Here is a 22,410-nt window from a genome sequence, read left to right on the forward strand (position 1 = left end):
AGGACTTCTGCTCTGGGTGTGCTACATTGCCCTAGAGCTGAAAGGCACAACGTGCAGGCTTCTTTCCAAAGGGCGATTTGGGCCCCAAAGCATCTTGCTTCCAGCTCCTTTGGAAGCTAAGAAACAACTCGCTCTGCACTCCTCTCTTACAGCCATCCGGCAACATCTCCTGCAAATGCCTTTGGAACTCAGTTTCTTTACAGGCCTGATCTGGCTGAAGTAGGACTTCTGCTCTGGGTGTGCTACATTGCCCTAGAGCTGAAAGGCACAACGTGCAGGCTGCTTTCCAAAGGGCGAGTTGGGCCCCACAGCATCTTGCTTCCAGTTCTTTGGGAAGCTAAGAAACAACTCGCTCTGCACAGTGCTCTTACAGCCTACCGGTAACATCTCTTCCAAAGGGCTGTGAAACACAGTTTCTTTGCAGGCCTGATCTGGCTGAAGTAGGACTTCTGCTCTGGGTGTGCTACATTGCCCTAGAGCTGAAAGGCACAACGTGCAGGCTTCTTTCCAAAGGGCGAGTTGGGCCCCACAGCATCTTGCTTCCAGCTCTTTGGGAAGCTAAGAAACAACTCGCTCTGCACAGTGCTCTTACAGCCTACCGGGAACATCTCTTCCAAAGGCCTGTGAAACGCAGTTTCTTTGCAGGCCTGATCTGGCTGAAGTAGGACTTCTGCTCTGGGTGTGCTACATTGCCCTAGAGCTGAAAGGCACAACGTGCAGGCTTCTTTCCAAAGGGCGAGTTGGGCCCCACAGCATCTTGCTTCCAGCTCTTTGGGAAGCTAAGAAACAACTCGCTCTGCACAGTGCTCTTACACCCTAACGGGAACATCTCTTCCAAAGGCCTGCGAAACGCAGTTTCTTTGCAGGCCAGATCTGGCTGAAGTAGGACTCCTGCTCTGGGTGTGCTACATTGCCCTAGAGCTGAAAGGCACAACGTGCAGGCTTCTTTCCAAAGGGCGAGTTGGGCCCCAGACATCTTGCTCCAAGCTCTTTGGGAAGCTAAGAAACAACTCGCTCTGCACAGTGCTCTTGCAGCCTACCGGGAACATCTCTTCCAAAGGCCTGTGAAACGCAGTTTCTTTGCAGGCCTGATCTGGCTGAAGTAGGACTTCTGCTCTGGGTGTGCTACATTGCCCTAGAGCTGAAAGGCACAACGTGCAGGCTTCTTTCCAAAGGGCGAGTTTGGCCCCACAGCATCTTGCTTCCAGCTCTTTGGGAAGCTAAGAAACAACTCGCTCTGCACAGTGCTTTTACAGCCTACCGGGAACATCTCTTCCAAAGGCCTGTGAAACGCCGTTTCTTTGCAGGCCTGCTCCGGCTGAAGTAGGACTTCTGCTCTGGGTGTGCTACATTGCCCTAGAGCTGAAAGGCACAACGTGCAGGCTTCTTTCCAAAGGGCGATTTGGGCCCCAAAGCATCTTGCTTCCAGCTCCTTTGGAAGCTAAGAAACAACTCGCTCTGCACTCCTCTCTTACAGCCATCCGGCAACATCTCCTGCAAATGCCTTTGGAACGCAGTTTCTTTGCAGGCCTGATCTGGCTGAAGTAGGACTTCTGCTCTGGGTGTGCTACATTGCCCTAGAGCTGAAAGGCACAACGTGCAGGCTGCTTTCCAAAGGGCGAGTTGGGCCCCACAGCATCTTGCTTCCAGCTCTTTGGGAAGCTAAGAAACAACTCGCTCTGCACAGTGCTCTTACAGAGTACCGGGAACATCTCTTTCAAAGGCCTGTGAAATGCAGTTTCTTTGCAGGGCTGATCTGGTTGAAGTGGAACTTCTGCTCAGCGTGTGCTACGTTGCCTGAGAGCTGAAAGGCACAACGTGCAGGCTTCTTTCCAAAGGGCGAGTTGGGCCCCACAGCATCTTGCTTCCAGCTCTTTGGGAAGCTAAGAAACAACTCGCTCTGCACAGTGCTCTTACAGCCTAACGGGAACATCTCTTCCAAAGGCCTGCGAAACGCAGTTTCTTTGCAGGCCAGATCTGGCTGAAGTATGACTTCTGCTCTGGGTGTGCTACATTGCCCTAGAGCTGAAAGGCACAACGTGCAGGCTTCTTTCCAAAGGGCGAGTTGGGCCCCACACATCTTGCTCCAAGCTCTTTGGGAAGCTAAGAAACAACTCGCTCTGCACAGTGCTCTTGCAGCCTACCGGGAACATCTCTTCCAAAGGCCTGTGAAACGCAGTTTCTTTGCAGGCCTGATCTGGCTGAAGTAGGACTTCTGCTCTGGGTGTGCTACATTGCCCTAGAGCTGAAAGGCACAACGTGCAGGCTTCTTTCCAAAGGGCGAGTTGGGCCCCACAGCATCTTGCTTCCAGCTCTTTGGGAAGCTAAGAAACAACTCGCTCTGCACAGTGCTCTTACAGACTACTGGAAACATCTCTTCCAAAGGCCTTTTAAACGCAGTTTCTTTGCAGGCCTGATCTGGCTGAAGTAGGACTTCTGCTCTGGGTGTGCTACATTGCCCTAGAGCTGAAAGGCACAACGTGCAGGCTTCTTTCCAAAGGGCGAGTTGGGCCCCACAGCATCTTGCTTCCAGCTCTTTGGGAAGCTAAGAAACAACTCGCTCTGCCTAGTGCTCTTACAGCCTACCGGGAACATCTCTTCCAAAGGCCTGCGAAACGCAGTTTCTTTGCAGGCCAGATCTGGCTGAAGTAGGACTTCTGCTCTGGGTGTGCTACATTGCCCTAGAGCTGAAAGGCACAACGTGCAGGCTTCTTTCCAAAGGGCGAGTTGGGCCCCACAGCATCTTGCTTCCAGCTCTTTGGGAAGCTAAGAAACAACTCGCTCTGCACAGTGCTCTTGCAGCCTACCGGGAACATCTCTTCCAAAGGCCTGTGAAACCCAGTTTCTTTGCAGGCCTGATCTGGCTGAAGTAGGACTTCTGCTCTGGGTGTGCTACATTGCCCTAGAGCTGAAAGGCACAACGTGCAGGCTTCTTTCCACAGGGCGAGTTGGGCAACACAGCATCTTGCTTCCAGCTCTTTGGGAAGCTAAGAAACAACTCGCTCTGCACAGTGCTCTTACAGCCTACCGGGAACATCTCTTCCAAAGGCCTGTGAAACGCAGTTTCTTTGCAGGCCTGATCTGGCTGAAGTAGGACTTCTGCTCTGGGTGTGCTACATTGCCCTAGAGCTGAAAGGCACAACGTGCAGGCTTCTTTCCAAAGGGCGAGTTGGGCCCCACAGCATCTTGCTTCCAGCTCTTTGGGAAGCTTAGAAACAACTCGCTCTGCTCAGTGCTCTTACATCGTAGTGGGAACATCTCTTCCAAAGGCCTGTGAAACGCAGTTTCTTTGCAGGCCTGATCTGGCTGAAGTAGAACTTCTGCTCTGGGTGTGCTACATTGCCCTAGAGCTGAAAGGCACAACGTGCAGGCTTCTTTCCAAAGAGCGAGTTGGGCCCCACAGCATCTTGCTTCCAGCTCTTTGGGAAGCTAAGAAACAACTCGCTCTGCACAGTGCTCTGACAGCCTACCGGGAACATCTCTTCCAAAGGCCTGTTAAACGCAGTTTCTTTGCAGGCCTGATCTGGCTGAAGTAGGACTTCTGCTCTGGGTGTGCTACATTGCCCTACAGCTGAAAGGCACAACGCGCAGGCTTCTTTCCAAAGGGCAAGTTGGGCCTCACAGCATCTTGCTTCCAGCTCTTTGGGAAGCTAAGAAAGAACTCGCTCTGCTCAGTGCTCTTACACCCTAGTGGGAACATCTCTTCCAAAGGCCTGTGAAACGCAGATTCTTTGCAGGCCTGATCTGGCTGAAGTAGGACTTCTGCTCTGGGTGTGCTAAATTGCCCTAGAGCTGAAAGGCACAACGTGCAGTCTTCTTTCCAAAGGGCAAGTTGGGCCCTACAGCATCTTGCTTCCAGCTCTTTGGGAAGATAAGAAACAACTCGCTCTGCACAGTGCTCTTGCAGCCTACCGGGAACATCTCTTCCAAAGGCCTGTGAAACGCAGTTTCTTTGCAGGCCTGATCTGGCTGAAGTAGGACTTCTGCTGTGGGTGTGCTACATTGCCCTAGAGCTGAAAGGCACAACGTGCAGGCTTCTTTCCAAAGGGCGAGTTGGGCCCCACAGCATCTTGCTTCCAGCTCTTTGAGAAGCTAAGAAACAACTCGCTCTGCACAGTGCTCTTGCAGCCTACCGGGAACATCCTTTCCAAAGGCCTGTGAAACGCAGTTTCTTTGCAGGCCTGATCTGGCAGAGTAGGACTTCTGCTCTGGGTGTGCTACATTGCCCTACAGCTGAAAGGCACAACGTGCAGTCTTCTTTCCAAAGGGCGAGTTGGGCCCCACAGCATCTTGCTTCCAGCTCTTTGGGAAGCTAAGAAACAACTCGCTCTGCACAGTGCTCTTACAGCCTACCGGGAACATCTCTTCCAAAGGCCTGTGAAACGCAGTTTCTTTGCAGGCCTGATCTGGCTGAAGTAGGACTTCTGCTCTGGGTGCGCTACATTGCCCTAGAGCTGAAAGGCACAACGTGCAGGCTTCTTTCCAAAGGGCGATTTGGGCCCCAAAGCATCTTGCTTCCAGCTACTTTGGAAGCTAAGAAACAACTCGCTCTGCACTCCTCTCTTACAGCCATCCGGCAACATCTCCTGCAAATGCCTTTGGAACGCAGTTTCTTTGCAGGCCTGATCTGGCTGAAGTAGGACTTCTGCTCTGGGTGTGCTACATTGCCCTAGAGCTGAAAGGCACAACGTGCAGGCTGCTTTCCAAAGGGCGAGTTGGGCCCCACAGCATCTTGCTTCCAGCTCTTTGGGAAGCTAAGAAACAACTCGCTCTGCACAGTGCTCTTACAGAGTACCGGGAACATCTCTTTCAAAGGCCTGTGAAATGCAGTTTCTTTGCAGGGCTGATCTGGTTGAAGTGGAACTTCTGCTCAGCGTGTGCTACGTTGCCTGAGAGCTGAAAGGCACAACGTGCAGGCTTCTTTCCAAAGGGCGAGTTGGGCCCCACAGCATCTTGCTTCCAGCTCTTTGGGAAGCTAAGAAACAACTCGCTCTGCACAGTGCTCTTACAGCCTAACGGGAACATCTCTTCCAAAGGCCTGCGAAACGCAGTTTCTTTGCAGGCCAGATCTGGCTGAAGTATGACTTCTGCTCTGGGTGTGCTACATTGCCCTAGAGCTGAAAGGCACAACGTGCAGGCTTCTTTCCAAAGGGCGAGTTGGGCCCCACACATCTTGCTCCAAGCTCTTTGGGAAGCTAAGAAACAACTCGCTCTGCACAGTGCTCTTGCAGCCTACCGGGAACATCTCTTCCAAAGGCCTGTGAAACGCAGTTTCTTTGCAGGCCTGATCTGGCTGAAGTAGGACTTCTGCTCTGGGTGTGCTACATTGCCCTAGAGCTGAAAGGCACAACGTGCAGGCTTCTTTCCAAAGGGCGAGTTGGGCCCCACAGCATCTTGCTTCCAGCTCTTTGGGAAGCTAAGAAACAACTCGCTCTGCACAGTGCTCTTACAGACTACTGGAAACATCTCTTCCAAAGGCCTTTTAAACGCAGTTTCTTTGCAGGCCTGATCTGGCTGAAGTAGGACTTCTGCTCTGGGTGTGCTACATTGCCCTAGAGCTGAAAGGCACAACGTGCAGGCTTCTTTCCAAAGGGCGAGTTGGGCCCCACAGCATCTTGCTTCCAGCTCTTTGGGAAGCTAAGAAACAACTCGCTCTGCCTAGTGCTCTTACAGCCTACCGGGAACATCTCTTCCAAAGGCCTGCGAAACGCAGTTTCTTTGCAGGCCAGATCTGGCTGAAGTAGGACTTCTGCTCTGGGTGTGCTACATTGCCCTAGAGCTGAAAGGCACAACGTGCAGGCTTCTTTCCAAAGGGCGAGTTGGGCCCCACAGCATCTTGCTTCCAGCTCTTTGGGAAGCTAAGAAACAACTCGCTCTGCACAGTGCTCTTGCAGCCTACCGGGAACATCTCTTCCAAAGGCCTGTGAAACCCAGTTTCTTTGCAGGCCTGATCTGGCTGAAGTAGGACTTCTGCTCTGGGTGTGCTACATTGCCCTAGAGCTGAAAGGCACAACGTGCAGGCTTCTTTCCAAAGGGCGAGTTGGGCCCCACAGCATCTTGCTTCCAGCTCTTTGGGAAGCTAAGAAACAACTCGCTCTGCACAGTGCTCTTACAGCCTACCGGGAACATCTCTTCCAAAGGCCTGTGAAACGCAGTTTCTTTGCAGGCCTGATCTGGCTGAAGTAGGACTTCTGCTCTGGGTCTGCTACATTGCCCTAGAGCTGAAAGGCACAACGTGCAGGCTTCTTTCCAAAGGGCGAGTTGGGCCCCACAGCATCTTGCTTCCAGCTCTTTGGGAAGCTTAGAAACAACTCGCTCTGCTCAGTGCTCTTACATCGTAGTGGGAACATCTCTTCCAAAGGCCTGTGAAACGCAGTTTCTTTGCAGGCCTGATCTGGCTGAAGTAGAACTTCTGCTCTGGGTGTGCTACATTGCCCTAGAGCTGAAAGACACAACGTGCAGGCTTCTTTCCAAAGAGCGAGTTGGGCCCCACAGCATCTTGCTTCCAGCTCTTTGGGAAGCTAAGAAACAACTCGCTCTGCACAGTGCTCTGACAGCCTACCGGGAACATCTCTTCCAAAGGCCTGTTAAACGCAGTTTCTTTGCAGGCCTGATCTGGCTGAAGTAGGACTTCTGCTCTGGGTGTGCTACATTGCCCTACAGCTGAAAGGCACAACGCGCAGGCTTCTTTCCAAAGGGCAAGTTGGGCCTCACAGCATCTTGCTTCCAGCTCTTTGGGAAGCTAAGAAAGAACTCGCTCTGCTCAGTGCTCTTACACCCTAGTGGGAACATCTCTTCCAAAGGCCTGTGAAACGCAGATTCTTTGCAGGCCTGATCTGGCTGAAGTAGGACTTCTGCTCTGGGTGTGCTAAATTGCCCTAGAGCTGAAAGGCACAACGTGCAGTCTTCTTTCCAAAGGGCAAGTTGGGCCCTACAGCATCTTGCTTCCAGCTCTTTGGGAAGATAAGAAACAACTCGCTCTGCACAGTGCTCTTGCAGCCTACCGGGAACATCTCTTCCAAAGGCCTGTGAAACGCAGTTTCTTTGCAGGCCTGATCTGGCTGAAGTAGGACTTCTGCTGTGGGTGTGCTACATTGCCCTAGAGCTGAAAGGCACAACGTGCAGGCTTCTTTCCAAAGGGCGAGTTGGGCCCCACAGCATCTTGCTTCCAGCTCTTTGAGAAGCTAAGAAACAACTCGCTCTGCACAGTGCTCTTGCAGCCTACCGGGAACATCCTTTCCAAAGGCCTGTGAAACGCAGTTTCTTTGCAGGCCTGATCTGGCAGAGTAGGACTTCTGCTCTGGGTGTGCTACATTGCCCTACAGCTGAAAGGCACAACGTGCAGTCTTCTTTCCAAAGGGCGAGTTGGGCCCCACAGCATCTTGCTTCCAGCTCTTTGGGAAGCTAAGAAACAACTCGCTCTGCACAGTGCTCTTACAGCCTACCGGGAACATCTCTTCCAAAGGCCTGCGAAACGCAGTTTCTTTGCAGGCCTGCTCCGGCTGAAGTAGGACTTCTGCTCTGGGTGTGCTACATTGCCCTAGAGCTGAAAGGCACAACGTGCAGGCTTCTTTCCAAAGGGCGATTTGGGCCCCAAAGCATCTTGCTTCCAGCTCCTTTGGAAGCTAAGAAACAACTCGCTCTGCACTCCTCTCTTACAGCCATCCGGCAACATCTCCTGCAAATGCCTTTGGAACTCAGTTTCTTTACAGGCCTGATCTGGCTGAAGTAGGACTTCTGCTCTGGGTGTGCTACATTGCCCTAGAGCTGAAAGGCACAACGTGCAGGCTGCTTTCCAAAGGGCGAGTTGGGCCCCACAGCATCTTGCTTCCAGTTCTTTGGGAAGCTAAGAAACAACTCGCTCTGCACAGTGCTCTTACAGACTACCGGGAACATCTCTTCCAAAGGCCTGTGAAACGCAGTTTCTTTGCAGGCCTGATCTGGCTGAAGTAGGACTCCTGTCTTGGTGTGCTACATTGCCCTAGAGCTGAAAGGCACAACGTGCAGGCTTCTTTCCAAAGGGCGAGTTGGGCCCCACAGCATCTTGCTTCCAGCTCTTTGGGAAGCTAAGAAACAACTCGCTCTGCACAGTGCTCTTACAGCCTAACGGGAACATCTCTTCCAAAGGCCTGCGAAACGCAGTTTCTTTGCAGGCCAGATCTGGATGAAGTAGGACTTCTGCTCTGGGTGTGCTACATTGCCCTAGAGCTGAAAGGCACAACGTGCAGGCTTCTTTCCAAAGGGCGAGTTGGGCCCCACACATCTTGCTCCAAGCTCTTTGGGAAGCTAAGAAACAACTCGCTCTGCACAGTGCTCTTGCAGCCTACCGGGAACATCTCTTCCAAAGGCCTGTGAAACGCAGTTTCTTTGCAGGCCTGCTCCGGCTGAAGTAGGACTTCTGCTCTGGGTGTGCTACATTGCCCTAGAGCTGAAAGGCACAACGTGCAGGCTTCTTTCCAAAGGGCGTTTTGGGCCCCAAAGCATCTTGCTTCCAGCTCGTTTGGAAGCTAAGAAACAACTTGCTCTGCACTCCTCTCTTACAGCCATCCGGCAACATCTCCTGCAAATGCCTTTGGAACGCAGTTTCTTTGCAGGCCTGATCTGGCTGAAGTAGGACTTCTGCTCTGGGTGTGCTTCATTGCCCTAGAGCTGAAAGGCACAACGTGCAGGCTGCTTTCCAAAGGGCGAGTTGGGCCCCACAGCATCTTGCTTCCAGCTCTTTGGGAAGCTAAGAAACAACTCGCTCTGCACAGTGCTCTTACAGAGTACCGGGAACATCTCTTACAAAGGCCTGTGAAATGCAGTTTCTTTGCAGGGCTGATCTGGCTGAAGTAGAACTTCTGCTCAGCGTGTGCTACGTTGCCTGAGAGCTGAAAGGCACAACGTGCAGTCTTGTTTCCAAAGGGCGATTTGGGCCCCAAAGCATCTTGCTTCCAGCTCTATGGGAAGCTAAGAAACAACTCGCTCTGCACAGTGCTCCTACAGCCTACCGCTATCATCTCTTACAAAGGCCTGTGAAACGCAGTTTCTTTGCAGGCCTGATCTGGCTGAAGTAGAACTTCTGCTCTGCGTGTGCTACATTGCCCGAGAGCTGAAAGGCACAACGTGCAGTCGTCTTTCGAAAGGGCGAGTTTGGCCACAAAGCATCTTGCTTCCAGCTCTTTGGGAAGCTTAGAAACAACTCGCTCTGCACAGTGCTCTTACAGCCAACCGGGAACATCTCTTCCAAAGGCCTGTGAAACGCAGTTTCTTTGCAGGCCTGATCTGGCTGAAGTAGAACTTCTGCTCTCAGTGTGCTACATTGCCCTAGAGCTGAAAGGCACAACTTGCAGGCTTCTTTCCAAAGGGCGAGTTAGGCCCCACAGCATCTTGCTTCCAGCTCTTTGGGAAGCTAAGAAACAACTCGCTCTGCACAGTGCTCTTGCAGCCTACCGGGAACATCTCTTCCAAAGGCCTGTGAAAAGCAGTTTCTTTGCAGGCCTGATCTGGCTGAAGTAGAACTTCTGCTCTGGGTGTGCTACATTGCCCTAGAGCTGAAAGGCACAACGTGCCGGCTTCTTTCCAAAGGGCGAGTTGGGCCCCACAGCATCTTGCTTCCAGCTCTTTGGGAAGCTAAGAAACAACTCGCTCTGCACAGTGCTCTTACAGCCTACCGGGAACATCTCTTCCAAAGGCCTGTGAAACGCAGTTTCTTTGCAGGCCTGCTCCGGCTGAAGTAGGACTTCTGCTCTGGGTGTGCTACATTGCCCTAGAGCTGAAAGGCACAACGTGCAGGCTTCTTTCCAAAGGGCGATTTGGGCCCCAAAGCATCTTGCTTCCAGCTCCTTTGGAAGCTAAGAAACAACTCGCTCTGCACTCCTCTCTTACAGCCATCCGGCAACATCTCCTGCAAATGCCTTTGGAACTCAGTTTCTTTACAGGCCTGATCTGGCTGAAGTAGGACTTCTGCTCTGGGTGTGCTACATTGCCCTAGAGCTGAAAGGCACAACGTGCAGGCTGCTTTCCAAAGGGCGAGTTGGGCCCCACAGCATCTTGCTTCCAGTTCTTTGGGAAGCTAAGAAACAACTCGCTCTGCACAGTGCTCTTACAGCCTACCGGGAACATCTCTTCCAAAGGGCTGTGAAACACAGTTTCTTTGCAGGCCTGATCTGGCTGAAGTAGGACTTCTGCTCTGGGTGTGCTACATTGCCCTAGAGCTGAAAGGCACAACGTGCAGGCTTCTTTCCAAAGGGCGAGTTGGGCCCCACAGCATCTTGCTTCCAGCTCTTTGGGAAGCTAAGAAACAACTCGCTCTGCACAGTGCTCTTACAGCCTACCGGGAACATCTCTTCCAAAGGCCTGTGAAACGCAGTTTCTTTGCAGGCCTGATCTGGCTGAAGTAGGACTTCTGCTCTGGGTGTGCTACATTGCCCTAGAGCTGAAAGGCACAACGTGCAGGCTTCTTTCCAAAGGGCGAGTTGGGCCCCACAGCATCTTGCTTCCAGCTCTTTGGGAAGCTAAGAAACAACTCGCTCTGCACAGTGCTCTTACACCCTAACGGGAACATCTCTTCCAAAGGCCTGCGAAACGCAGTTTCTTTGCAGGCCAGATCTGGCTGAAGTAGGACTCCTGCTCTGGGTGTGCTACATTGCCCTAGAGCTGAAAGGCACAACGTGCAGGCTTCTTTCCAAAGGGCGAGTTGGGCCCCAGACATCTTGCTCCAAGCTCTTTGGGAAGCTAAGAAACAACTCGCTCTGCACAGTGCTCTTGCAGCCTACCGGGAACATCTCTTCCAAAGGCCTGTGAAACGCAGTTTCTTTGCAGGCCTGATCTGGCTGAAGTAGGACTTCTGCTCTGGGTGTGCTACATTGCCCTAGAGCTGAAAGGCACAACGTGCAGGCTTCTTTCCAAAGGGCGAGTTTGGCCCCACAGCATCTTGCTTCCAGCTCTTTGGGAAGCTAAGAAACAACTCGCTCTGCACAGTGCTTTTACAGCCTACCGGGAACATCTCTTCCAAAGGCCTGTGAAACGCCGTTTCTTTGCAGGCCTGCTCCGGCTGAAGTAGGACTTCTGCTCTGGGTGTGCTACATTGCCCTAGAGCTGAAAGGCACAACGTGCAGGCTTCTTTCCAAAGGGCGATTTGGGCCCCAAAGCATCTTGCTTCCAGCTCCTTTGGAAGCTAAGAAACAACTCGCTCTGCACTCCTCTCTTACAGCCATCCGGCAACATCTCCTGCAAATGCCTTTGGAACGCAGTTTCTTTGCAGGCCTGATCTGGCTGAAGTAGGACTTCTGCTCTGGGTGTGCTACATTGCCCTAGAGCTGAAAGGCACAACGTGCAGGCTGCTTTCCAAAGGGCGAGTTGGGCCCCACAGCATCTTGCTTCCAGCTCTTTGGGAAGCTAAGAAACAACTCGCTCTGCACAGTGCTCTTACAGAGTACCGGGAACATCTCTTTCAAAGGCCTGTGAAATGCAGTTTCTTTGCAGGGCTGATCTGGTTGAAGTGGAACTTCTGCTCAGCGTGTGCTACGTTGCCTGAGAGCTGAAAGGCACAACGTGCAGGCTTCTTTCCAAAGGGCGAGTTGGGCCCCACAGCATCTTGCTTCCAGCTCTTTGGGAAGCTAAGAAACAACTCGCTCTGCACAGTGCTCTTACAGCCTAACGGGAACATCTCTTCCAAAGGCCTGCGAAACGCAGTTTCTTTGCAGGCCAGATCTGGCTGAAGTATGACTTCTGCTCTGGGTGTGCTACATTGCCCTAGAGCTGAAAGGCACAACGTGCAGGCTTCTTTCCAAAGGGCGAGTTGGGCCCCACACATCTTGCTCCAAGCTCTTTGGGAAGCTAAGAAACAACTCGCTCTGCACAGTGCTCTTGCAGCCTACCGGGAACATCTCTTCCAAAGGCCTGTGAAACGCAGTTTCTTTGCAGGCCTGATCTGGCTGAAGTAGGACTTCTGCTCTGGGTGTGCTACATTGCCCTAGAGCTGAAAGGCACAACGTGCAGGCTTCTTTCCAAAGGGCGAGTTGGGCCCCACAGCATCTTGCTTCCAGCTCTTTGGGAAGCTAAGAAACAACTCGCTCTGCACAGTGCTCTTACAGACTACTGGAAACATCTCTTCCAAAGGCCTTTTAAACGCAGTTTCTTTGCAGGCCTGATCTGGCTGAAGTAGGACTTCTGCTCTGGGTGTGCTACATTGCCCTAGAGCTGAAAGGCACAACGTGCAGGCTTCTTTCCAAAGGGCGAGTTGGGCCCCACAGCATCTTGCTTCCAGCTCTTTGGGAAGCTAAGAAACAACTCGCTCTGCCTAGTGCTCTTACAGCCTACCGGGAACATCTCTTCCAAAGGCCTGCGAAACGCAGTTTCTTTGCAGGCCAGATCTGGCTGAAGTAGGACTTCTGCTCTGGGTGTGCTACATTGCCCTAGAGCTGAAAGGCACAACGTGCAGGCTTCTTTCCAAAGGGCGAGTTGGGCCCCACAGCATCTTGCTTCCAGCTCTTTGGGAAGCTAAGAAACAACTCGCTCTGCACAGTGCTCTTGCAGCCTACCGGGAACATCTCTTCCAAAGGCCTGTGAAACCCAGTTTCTTTGCAGGCCTGATCTGGCTGAAGTAGGACTTCTGCTCTGGGTGTGCTACATTGCCCTAGAGCTGAAAGGCACAACGTGCAGGCTTCTTTCCACAGGGCGAGTTGGGCAACACAGCATCTTGCTTCCAGCTCTTTGGGAAGCTAAGAAACAACTCGCTCTGCACAGTGCTCTTACAGCCTACCGGGAACATCTCTTCCAAAGGCCTGTGAAACGCAGTTTCTTTGCAGGCCTGATCTGGCTGAAGTAGGACTTCTGCTCTGGGTGTGCTACATTGCCCTAGAGCTGAAAGGCACAACGTGCAGGCTTCTTTCCAAAGGGCGAGTTGGGCCCCACAGCATCTTGCTTCCAGCTCTTTGGGAAGCTTAGAAACAACTCGCTCTGCTCAGTGCTCTTACATCGTAGTGGGAACATCTCTTCCAAAGGCCTGTGAAACGCAGTTTCTTTGCAGGCCTGATCTGGCTGAAGTAGAACTTCTGCTCTGGGTGTGCTACATTGCCCTAGAGCTGAAAGGCACAACGTGCAGGCTTCTTTCCAAAGAGCGAGTTGGGCCCCACAGCATCTTGCTTCCAGCTCTTTGGGAAGCTAAGAAACAACTCGCTCTGCACAGTGCTCTGACAGCCTACCGGGAACATCTCTTCCAAAGGCCTGTTAAACGCAGTTTCTTTGCAGGCCTGATCTGGCTGAAGTAGGACTTCTGCTCTGGGTGTGCTACATTGCCCTACAGCTGAAAGGCACAACGCGCAGGCTTCTTTCCAAAGGGCAAGTTGGGCCTCACAGCATCTTGCTTCCAGCTCTTTGGGAAGCTAAGAAAGAACTCGCTCTGCTCAGTGCTCTTACACCCTAGTGGGAACATCTCTTCCAAAGGCCTGTGAAACGCAGATTCTTTGCAGGCCTGATCTGGCTGAAGTAGGACTTCTGCTCTGGGTGTGCTAAATTGCCCTAGAGCTGAAAGGCACAACGTGCAGTCTTCTTTCCAAAGGGCAAGTTGGGCCCTACAGCATCTTGCTTCCAGCTCTTTGGGAAGATAAGAAACAACTCGCTCTGCACAGTGCTCTTGCAGCCTACCGGGAACATCTCTTCCAAAGGCCTGTGAAACGCAGTTTCTTTGCAGGCCTGATCTGGCTGAAGTAGGACTTCTGCTGTGGGTGTGCTACATTGCCCTAGAGCTGAAAGGCACAACGTGCAGGCTTCTTTCCAAAGGGCGAGTTGGGCCCCACAGCATCTTGCTTCCAGCTCTTTGAGAAGCTAAGAAACAACTCGCTCTGCACAGTGCTCTTGCAGCCTACCGGGAACATCCTTTCCAAAGGCCTGTGAAACGCAGTTTCTTTGCAGGCCTGATCTGGCAGAGTAGGACTTCTGCTCTGGGTGTGCTACATTGCCCTACAGCTGAAAGGCACAACGTGCAGTCTTCTTTCCAAAGGGCGAGTTGGGCCCCACAGCATCTTGCTTCCAGCTCTTTGGGAAGCTAAGAAACAACTCGCTCTGCACAGTGCTCTTACAGCCTACCGGGAACATCTCTTCCAAAGGCCTGTGAAACGCAGTTTCTTTGCAGGCCTGATCTGGCTGAAGTAGGACTTCTGCTCTGGGTGCGCTACATTGCCCTAGAGCTGAAAGGCACAACGTGCAGGCTTCTTTCCAAAGGGCGATTTGGGCCCCAAAGCATCTTGCTTCCAGCTACTTTGGAAGCTAAGAAACAACTCGCTCTGCACTCCTCTCTTACAGCCATCCGGCAACATCTCCTGCAAATGCCTTTGGAACGCAGTTTCTTTGCAGGCCTGATCTGGCTGAAGTAGGACTTCTGCTCTGGGTGTGCTACATTGCCCTAGAGCTGAAAGGCACAACGTGCAGGCTGCTTTCCAAAGGGCGAGTTGGGCCCCACAGCATCTTGCTTCCAGCTCTTTGGGAAGCTAAGAAACAACTCGCTCTGCACAGTGCTCTTACAGAGTACCGGGAACATCTCTTTCAAAGGCCTGTGAAATGCAGTTTCTTTGCAGGGCTGATCTGGTTGAAGTGGAACTTCTGCTCAGCGTGTGCTACGTTGCCTGAGAGCTGAAAGGCACAACGTGCAGGCTTCTTTCCAAAGGGCGAGTTGGGCCCCACAGCATCTTGCTTCCAGCTCTTTGGGAAGCTAAGAAACAACTCGCTCTGCACAGTGCTCTTACAGCCTAACGGGAACATCTCTTCCAAAGGCCTGCGAAACGCAGTTTCTTTGCAGGCCAGATCTGGCTGAAGTATGACTTCTGCTCTGGGTGTGCTACATTGCCCTAGAGCTGAAAGGCACAACGTGCAGGCTTCTTTCCAAAGGGCGAGTTGGGCCCCACACATCTTGCTCCAAGCTCTTTGGGAAGCTAAGAAACAACTCGCTCTGCACAGTGCTCTTGCAGCCTACCGGGAACATCTCTTCCAAAGGCCTGTGAAACGCAGTTTCTTTGCAGGCCTGATCTGGCTGAAGTAGGACTTCTGCTCTGGGTGTGCTACATTGCCCTAGAGCTGAAAGGCACAACGTGCAGGCTTCTTTCCAAAGGGCGAGTTGGGCCCCACAGCATCTTGCTTCCAGCTCTTTGGGAAGCTAAGAAACAACTCGCTCTGCACAGTGCTCTTACAGACTACTGGAAACATCTCTTCCAAAGGCCTTTTAAACGCAGTTTCTTTGCAGGCCTGATCTGGCTGAAGTAGGACTTCTGCTCTGGGTGTGCTACATTGCCCTAGAGCTGAAAGGCACAACGTGCAGGCTTCTTTCCAAAGGGCGAGTTGGGCCCCACAGCATCTTGCTTCCAGCTCTTTGGGAAGCTAAGAAACAACTCGCTCTGCCTAGTGCTCTTACAGCCTACCGGGAACATCTCTTCCAAAGGCCTGCGAAACGCAGTTTCTTTGCAGGCCAGATCTGGCTGAAGTAGGACTTCTGCTCTGGGTGTGCTACATTGCCCTAGAGCTGAAAGGCACAACGTGCAGGCTTCTTTCCAAAGGGCGAGTTGGGCCCCACAGCATCTTGCTTCCAGCTCTTTGGGAAGCTAAGAAACAACTCGCTCTGCACAGTGCTCTTGCAGCCTACCGGGAACATCTCTTCCAAAGGCCTGTGAAACCCAGTTTCTTTGCAGGCCTGATCTGGCTGAAGTAGGACTTCTGCTCTGGGTGTGCTACATTGCCCTAGAGCTGAAAGGCACAACGTGCAGGCTTCTTTCCAAAGGGCGAGTTGGGCCCCACAGCATCTTGCTTCCAGCTCTTTGGGAAGCTAAGAAACAACTCGCTCTGCACAGTGCTCTTACAGCCTACCGGGAACATCTCTTCCAAAGGCCTGTGAAACGCAGTTTCTTTGCAGGCCTGATCTGGCTGAAGTAGGACTTCTGCTCTGGGTCTGCTACATTGCCCTAGAGCTGAAAGGCACAACGTGCAGGCTTCTTTCCAAAGGGCGAGTTGGGCCCCACAGCATCTTGCTTCCAGCTCTTTGGGAAGCTTAGAAACAACTCGCTCTGCTCAGTGCTCTTACATCGTAGTGGGAACATCTCTTCCAAAGGCCTGTGAAACGCAGTTTCTTTGCAGGCCTGATCTGGCTGAAGTAGAACTTCTGCTCTGGGTGTGCTACATTGCCCTAGAGCTGAAAGACACAACGTGCAGGCTTCTTTCCAAAGAGCGAGTTGGGCCCCACAGCATCTTGCTTCCAGCTCTTTGGGAAGCTAAGAAACAACTCGCTCTGCACAGTGCTCTGACAGCCTACCGGGAACATCTCTTCCAAAGGCCTGTTAAACGCAGTTTCTTTGCAGGCCTGATCTGGCTGAAGTAGGACTTCTGCTCTGGGTGTGCTACATTGCCCTACAGCTGAAAGGCACAACGCGCAGGCTTCTTTCCAAAGGGCAAGTTGGGCCTCACAGCATCTTGCTTCCAGCTCTTTGGGAAGCTAAGAAAGAACTCGCTCTGCTCAGTGCTCTTACACCCTAGTGGGAACATCTCTTCCAAAGGCCTGTGAAACGCAGATTCTTTGCAGGCCTGATCTGGCTGAAGTAGGACTTCTGCTCTGGGTGTGCTAAATTGCCCTAGAGCTGAAAGGCACAACGTGCAGTCTTCTTTCCAAAGGGCAAGTTGGGCCCTACAGCATCTTGCTTCCAGCTCTTTGGGAAGATAAGAAACAACTCGCTCTGCACAGTGCTCTTGCAGCCTACCGGGAACATCTCTTCCAAAGGCCTGTGAAACGCAGTTTCTTTGCAGGCCTGATCTGGCTGAAGTAGGACTTCTGCTGTGGGTGTGCTACATTGCCCTAGAGCTGAAAGGCACAACGTGCAGGCTTCTTTCCAAAGGGCGAGTTGGGCCCCACAGCATCTTGCTTCCAGCTCTTTGAGAAGCTAAGAAACAACTCGCTCTGCACAGTGCTCTTGCAGCCTACCGGGAACATCCTTTCCAAAGGCCTGTGAAACGCAGTTTCTTTGCAGGCCTGATCTGGCAGAGTAGGACTTCTGCTCTGGGTGTGCTACATTGCCCTACAGCTGAAAGGCACAACGTGCAGTCTTCTTTCCAAAGGGCGAGTTGGGCCCCACAGCATCTTGCTTCCAGCTCTTTGGGAAGCTAAGAAACAACTCGCTCTGCACAGTGCTCTTACAGCCTACCGGGAACATCTCTTCCAAAGGCCTGTGAAACGCAGTTTCTTTGCAGGCCTGATCTGGCTGAAGTAGGACTTCTGCTCTGGGTGCGCTACATTGCCCTAGAGCTGAAAGGCACAACGTGCAGGCTTCTTTCCAAAGGGCGAGTTGGGCCCCACAGCATCTTGCTTCCAGCTCTTTGGGAAGCTAAGAAACAACTCGCTCTGCACAGTGCTCTTACAGCCTACCGGGAACATCTCTTCCAAAGGCCTGTGAAACGCAGTTTCTTTGCAGGCCTGATCTGGCTGAAGTAGGACTTCTGCTCTGGGTCTGCTACATTGCCCTAGAGCTGAAAGGCACAACGTGCAGGCTTCTTTCCAAAGGGCGAGTTGGGCCCCACAGCATCTTGCTTCCAGCTCTTTGGGAAGTTTAGAAACAACTCGCTCTGCTCAGTGCTCTTACATCGTAGTGGGAACATCTCTTCCAAAGGCCTGTGAAACGCAGTTTCTTTGCAGGCCTGATCTGGCTGAAGTAGAACTTCTGCTCTGGGTGTGCTAAATTGCCCTAGAGCTGAAAGGCACAACGTGCAGGCTTCTTTCCAAAGAGCGAGTTGGGCCCCACAGCATCTTGCTTCCAGCTCTTTGGGAAGCTAAGAAACAACTCGCTCTGCACAGTGCTCTGACAGCCTACCGGGAACATCTCTTCCAAAGGCCTGTTAAACGCAGTTTCTTTGCAGGCCTGATCTGGCTGAAGTAGGACTTCTGCTCTGGGTGTGCTACATTGCCCTACAGCTGAAAGGCACAACGCGCAGGCTTCTTTCCAAAGGGCAAGTTGGGCCTCACAGCATCTTGCTTCCAGCTCTTTGGGAAGCTAAGAAACAACTCGCTCTGCTCAGTGCTCTTACACCCTAGTGGGAACATCTCTTCCAAAGGCCTGTGAAACGCAGTTTCTTTGCAGGCCTGATCTGGCTGAAGTAGGACTTCTGCTCTGGGTGTGCTACATTGCCCTAGAGCTGAAAGGCACAACGTGCAGGCTTCTTTCCAAAGGGCAAGTTGGGCCCTACAGCATCTTGCTTCAAGCTCTTTGGGAAGGTAAGAAACAACTCGCTCTGCACAGTGCTCTTGCAGCCTACCGGGAACATCTCTTCCAAAGGCCTGTGAAACGCAGTTTCTTTGCAGGCCTGATCTGGCTGAAGTAGGACTTCTGCTCTGGGTGTGCTACATTGCCCTAGAGCTGAAAGGCACAACGTGCAGGCTTCTTTCCAAAGGGCGAGTTGGGCCCCACAGCATCTTGCTTCCAGCTCTTTGAGAAGCTAAGAAACAACTCGCTCTGCACAGTGCTCTTGCAGCCTACCGGGAACATCCTTTCCAAAGGCCTGTGAAACGCAGTTTCTTTGCAGGCCTGATCTGGCAGAGTAGGACTTCTGCTCTGGGTGTGCTACATTGCCCTACAGCTGAAAGGCACAACGTGCAGGCTTCTTTCCAAAGGGCGAGTTGGGCCCCACAGCATCTTGCTTCCAGCTCTTTAGGAAGCTAAGAAACAACTCGCTCTGCACAGTGCTCTTACAGCCTACCGGGAACATCTCTTCCAAAGGCCTGTGAAACGCAGTTTCTTTGCAGGCCTGATCTGGCTGAAGTAGGACTTCTGCTCTGGGTGCGCTACATTGCCCTAGAGCTGAAAGGCACAACGTGCAGGCTTCTTTCCAAAGGGCAAGTTGGGCCCCACAGCATCTTGCTTCCAGCTCTTTGGGAAGCTTAGAAACAACTCGCTCTGCTCAGTGCTCTTACATCGTAGTGGGAACATCTCTTCCAAAGGCCTGTGAAACGCAGTTTCTTTGCAGGCCTGATCTGGCTGAAGTAGAACTTCTGCTCTGGGTGTGCTACATTGCCCTAGAGCTGAAAGGCACAACGTGCAGGCTTCTTTCCAAAGAGCGAGTTGGGCCCCACAGCATCTTACTTCCAGCTCTTTGGGAAGCTAAGAAACAACTCGCTCTGCACAGTGCTCTGACAGCCTACCGGGAACATCTCTTCCAAAGGCCTGTTAAACGCAGTTTCTTTGCAGGCCTGATCTGGCTGAAGTAGGACTTCTGCTCTGGGTGTGCTACATTGCCCTAGAGCTGAAAGTCACCACGTGCAGGCTTCTTTCCAAAGGGCGAGTTGGGCCCCACAGGATATTGCTTCCAGCTCTTTGGGAGGCTAAGAAACAACTCGCTCTGCACAGTGCTCTTACAGCCTACCGGGAGCATCTCTTCCAAAGGCCTGTGAAACGCAGTTTCTTTGCCGGCCTGATCTGGCTGAAGTAGGACTTCTGCTCTGGGTGTGCTACATTGCCCTACAGCTGAAAGGCACAACGCGCAGGCTTCTTTCCAAAGGGCAAGTTGGGCCTCACAGCATCTTGCTTCCAGCTCTTTGGGAAGCTAAGAAACAACTCGCTCTGCTCAGTGCTCTTACACCCTAGTGGGAACATCTCTTCCAAAGGCCTGTGAAACGCAGTTTCTTTGCAGGCCTGATCTGGCTGAAGTAGGACTTCTGCTCTGGGTGTGCTACATTGCCCTAGAGCTGAAAGGCACAACGTGCAGGCTGCTTTCCAAAGGGCGAGTTGGGACCCACAGCATCTTGCTTCCAGCCCTTTGGGAAGCTAAGAAACAACTCGCTCTGCACAGTGCTCTTACAGCCTACCGGGAACATCTCTTCCACAGGCCTGTGAAACGCAGTTTCTTGGCAGGCCTGATCTGGCTGAAGTAGGACTTCTGCTCTGGGTGTGCTACATTGCCCTAGAGCTGAAAGGCACAACGTGCAGGCTTCTTTCCAAAGGGCGAGTTGGGCCCCACAGCATCTTGCTTCCAGCTCTTTGGGAAGCTAAGAAACAACTCGCTCTGCACAGTGCTCTTACAGCCTACCGGGAACATCTCTTCCAAAGGCCTGTGAAACGCAGTTTCTTTGCAGGCCTGATCTGGCTGAAGTAGGACTTCTGCTCTGGGTGTGCTACATTGCCCTAGAGCTGAAAGGCACAACGTGCCGGCTTCTTTCCAAAGGGCGAGTTGGGCCCCACAGCATCTTGCTTCCAGCTCTTTGGGAAGCTAAGAAACAACTCGCTCTGCACAGTGCTCTTACAGCCTACCGGGAACATCTCTTCCAAAGGCCTGTGAAACGCAGTTTCTTTGCAGGCCTGATCTGGCTGAAGTAGGACTTCTGCTCTGGGTGTGCTACATTGCCCTAGAGCTGAAAGGCACAACGTGCAGGCTTCTTTCCAAAGGGTGAGTTGGGCCCCACAGCATCTTGCTTCCAGCTCTTTGGGAAGCTAAGAAACAACTCGCTCTGCACAGTGCTCTTACAGCCTACCGGGAACATCTCTTCCAAAGGCCTGTGAAACGCAGTTTCTTTCCAGGCCTGATCTGGCTGAAGTAGGACTTCTTCTCTGGGTGTGCTACATTGCCCTAGAGCTGAAAGGCACAACATGCAGGCTGCTTTCCAAAGGGCGAGTTGGACCCCACAGCATCTTGCTTCCAGCTCTTTGGGAAGCTAAGAAACAACTCGCTCTGCACAGTGCGCTTACAGCCTACCGGGAACATCCTTTCCAAAGGCCTGTTAAACGCAGTTTCTTTGCAGGCCTGATCTGGCTGAAGTAGGACTTCTGCTCTGGGTGTGCTACATTGCCCTACAGCTGAAAGGCACAACGTGCAGGCTTCTTTCCAAAGGGCGAGTTGGGCCCCACAGCATCTTGCTTCCAGCTCTTTGGGAAGCTAAGAAACAACTCGCTCTGCACAGTGCTCTTACAGACTACCGGGAACATCTCTTCCAAAGGCCTGTGAAACGCAGTTTCTTTGCAGGCCTGATCTGGCTGAAGTAGGACTTCTGCTCTGGGTGTGCTACATTGCCCTAGAGCTGAAAGGCACAACGTGCAGGCTTCTTTCCAAAGGGCGAGTTGGGCCCCACATCATCTTGCTTCCAGCTCTTTGGGAAGCTAAGAAACAACTCGCTCTGCACAGTGCTCTGACAGCCTACCAGGAACATCTCTTCCAAAGGCCTGTGAAACGCAGTTTCTTTGCCGGCCTGATCTGGCTGAAGTAGGACTTCTGCTCTGGGTGTGCTACATTGCCCTACAGCTGAAAGGCACAACGCGCAGGCTTCTTTCCAAAGGGCAAGTTGGGCCTCACAGCATCTTGCTTCCAGCTCTTTGGGAAGCTAAGAAACAACTCGCTCTGCATAGTGCTCTTACAGCCTACCGGGAACATCTCTTACAAAGGCCAGTGAAACGCTCTTTCTTTGCAGGCCTTATCTGGCTGAAGTAGAACTTCTGCTCTGCGTGTGCTACATTGACCGAGAGCTGAAAGGCACAACGTGCAGTCGTCTTTCGAAAGGGCGATTTTGGCCCCAAAGCATCTTGCTTCCAGCTCTTTGGGAAGCTTAGAAACAACTCGCTCTGCACAGTGCTCTTACAGCCAACCGGGAACATCTCTTCCAAAGGCCTGTGAAACGCAGTTTCTATGCAGGCCTGATCTGGCTGAAGTAGGACTTCTGCTCTGGGTGTGCTACATTGCCCTAGAGCTGAAAGGCACAACGTGCAGGCTTCTTTCCAAAGGGCGAGTTGGGCCCCACAGCATCTTGCTTCCAGCTCTTTGGGAAGCTAAGAAACAACTCGCTCTGCACAGTGCTCTTACAGCCTACCGGGAACATCTCTTCCAAAGGCCTGTGAAACGCAGTTTCTTTGCAGGCCTGATCTGGCTGAAGTAGAACTTCTGCTCTGGGTGTGCTACATTGCCCTAGAGCTGAAAGGCACAACGTGCCGGCTTCTTTCCAAAGGGCGAGTTGGGCCCCACAGCATCTTGCTTCCAGCTCTTTGGGAAGCTAAGAAACAACTCGCTCTGCTCAGTGCTCTTGCAGCCTACCGGGAACATCTCTTCCAAAGGCCTGTGAAACGCAGTTTCTTTGCAGGCCTGATCTGGCTGAAGTAGGACTTCTGCTCTGGGTGTGCTACATTGCCCTAGAGCTGAAAGGCACAACGTGCCGGCTTCTTTCCAAAGGGCGAGTTGGGCCCCACAGCATCTTGCTTCCAGCTCTTTGGGAAGCTAAGAAACAACTCGCTCTGCACAGTGCTCTTACAGCCTACCGGGAACATCCTTTCCAAAGGCCTGTGAAACGCAGTTTCTTTGCAGGCCTGATCTGGCTGAAGTAGGACTTCTGCTCTGGGTGTGCTACATTGCCCTACAGCTGAAAGGCACAACGTGCAGTCTTCTTTCCAAAGGGCGAGTTGGGCCCCACAGCATCTTACTTCC

Source organism: Equus caballus, chromosome X, assembly GCF_041296265.1.
Source record: "Equus caballus isolate H_3958 breed thoroughbred chromosome X, TB-T2T, whole genome shotgun sequence".
NCBI classification, from domain to species: domain Eukaryota; kingdom Metazoa; phylum Chordata; class Mammalia; order Perissodactyla; family Equidae; genus Equus; species Equus caballus.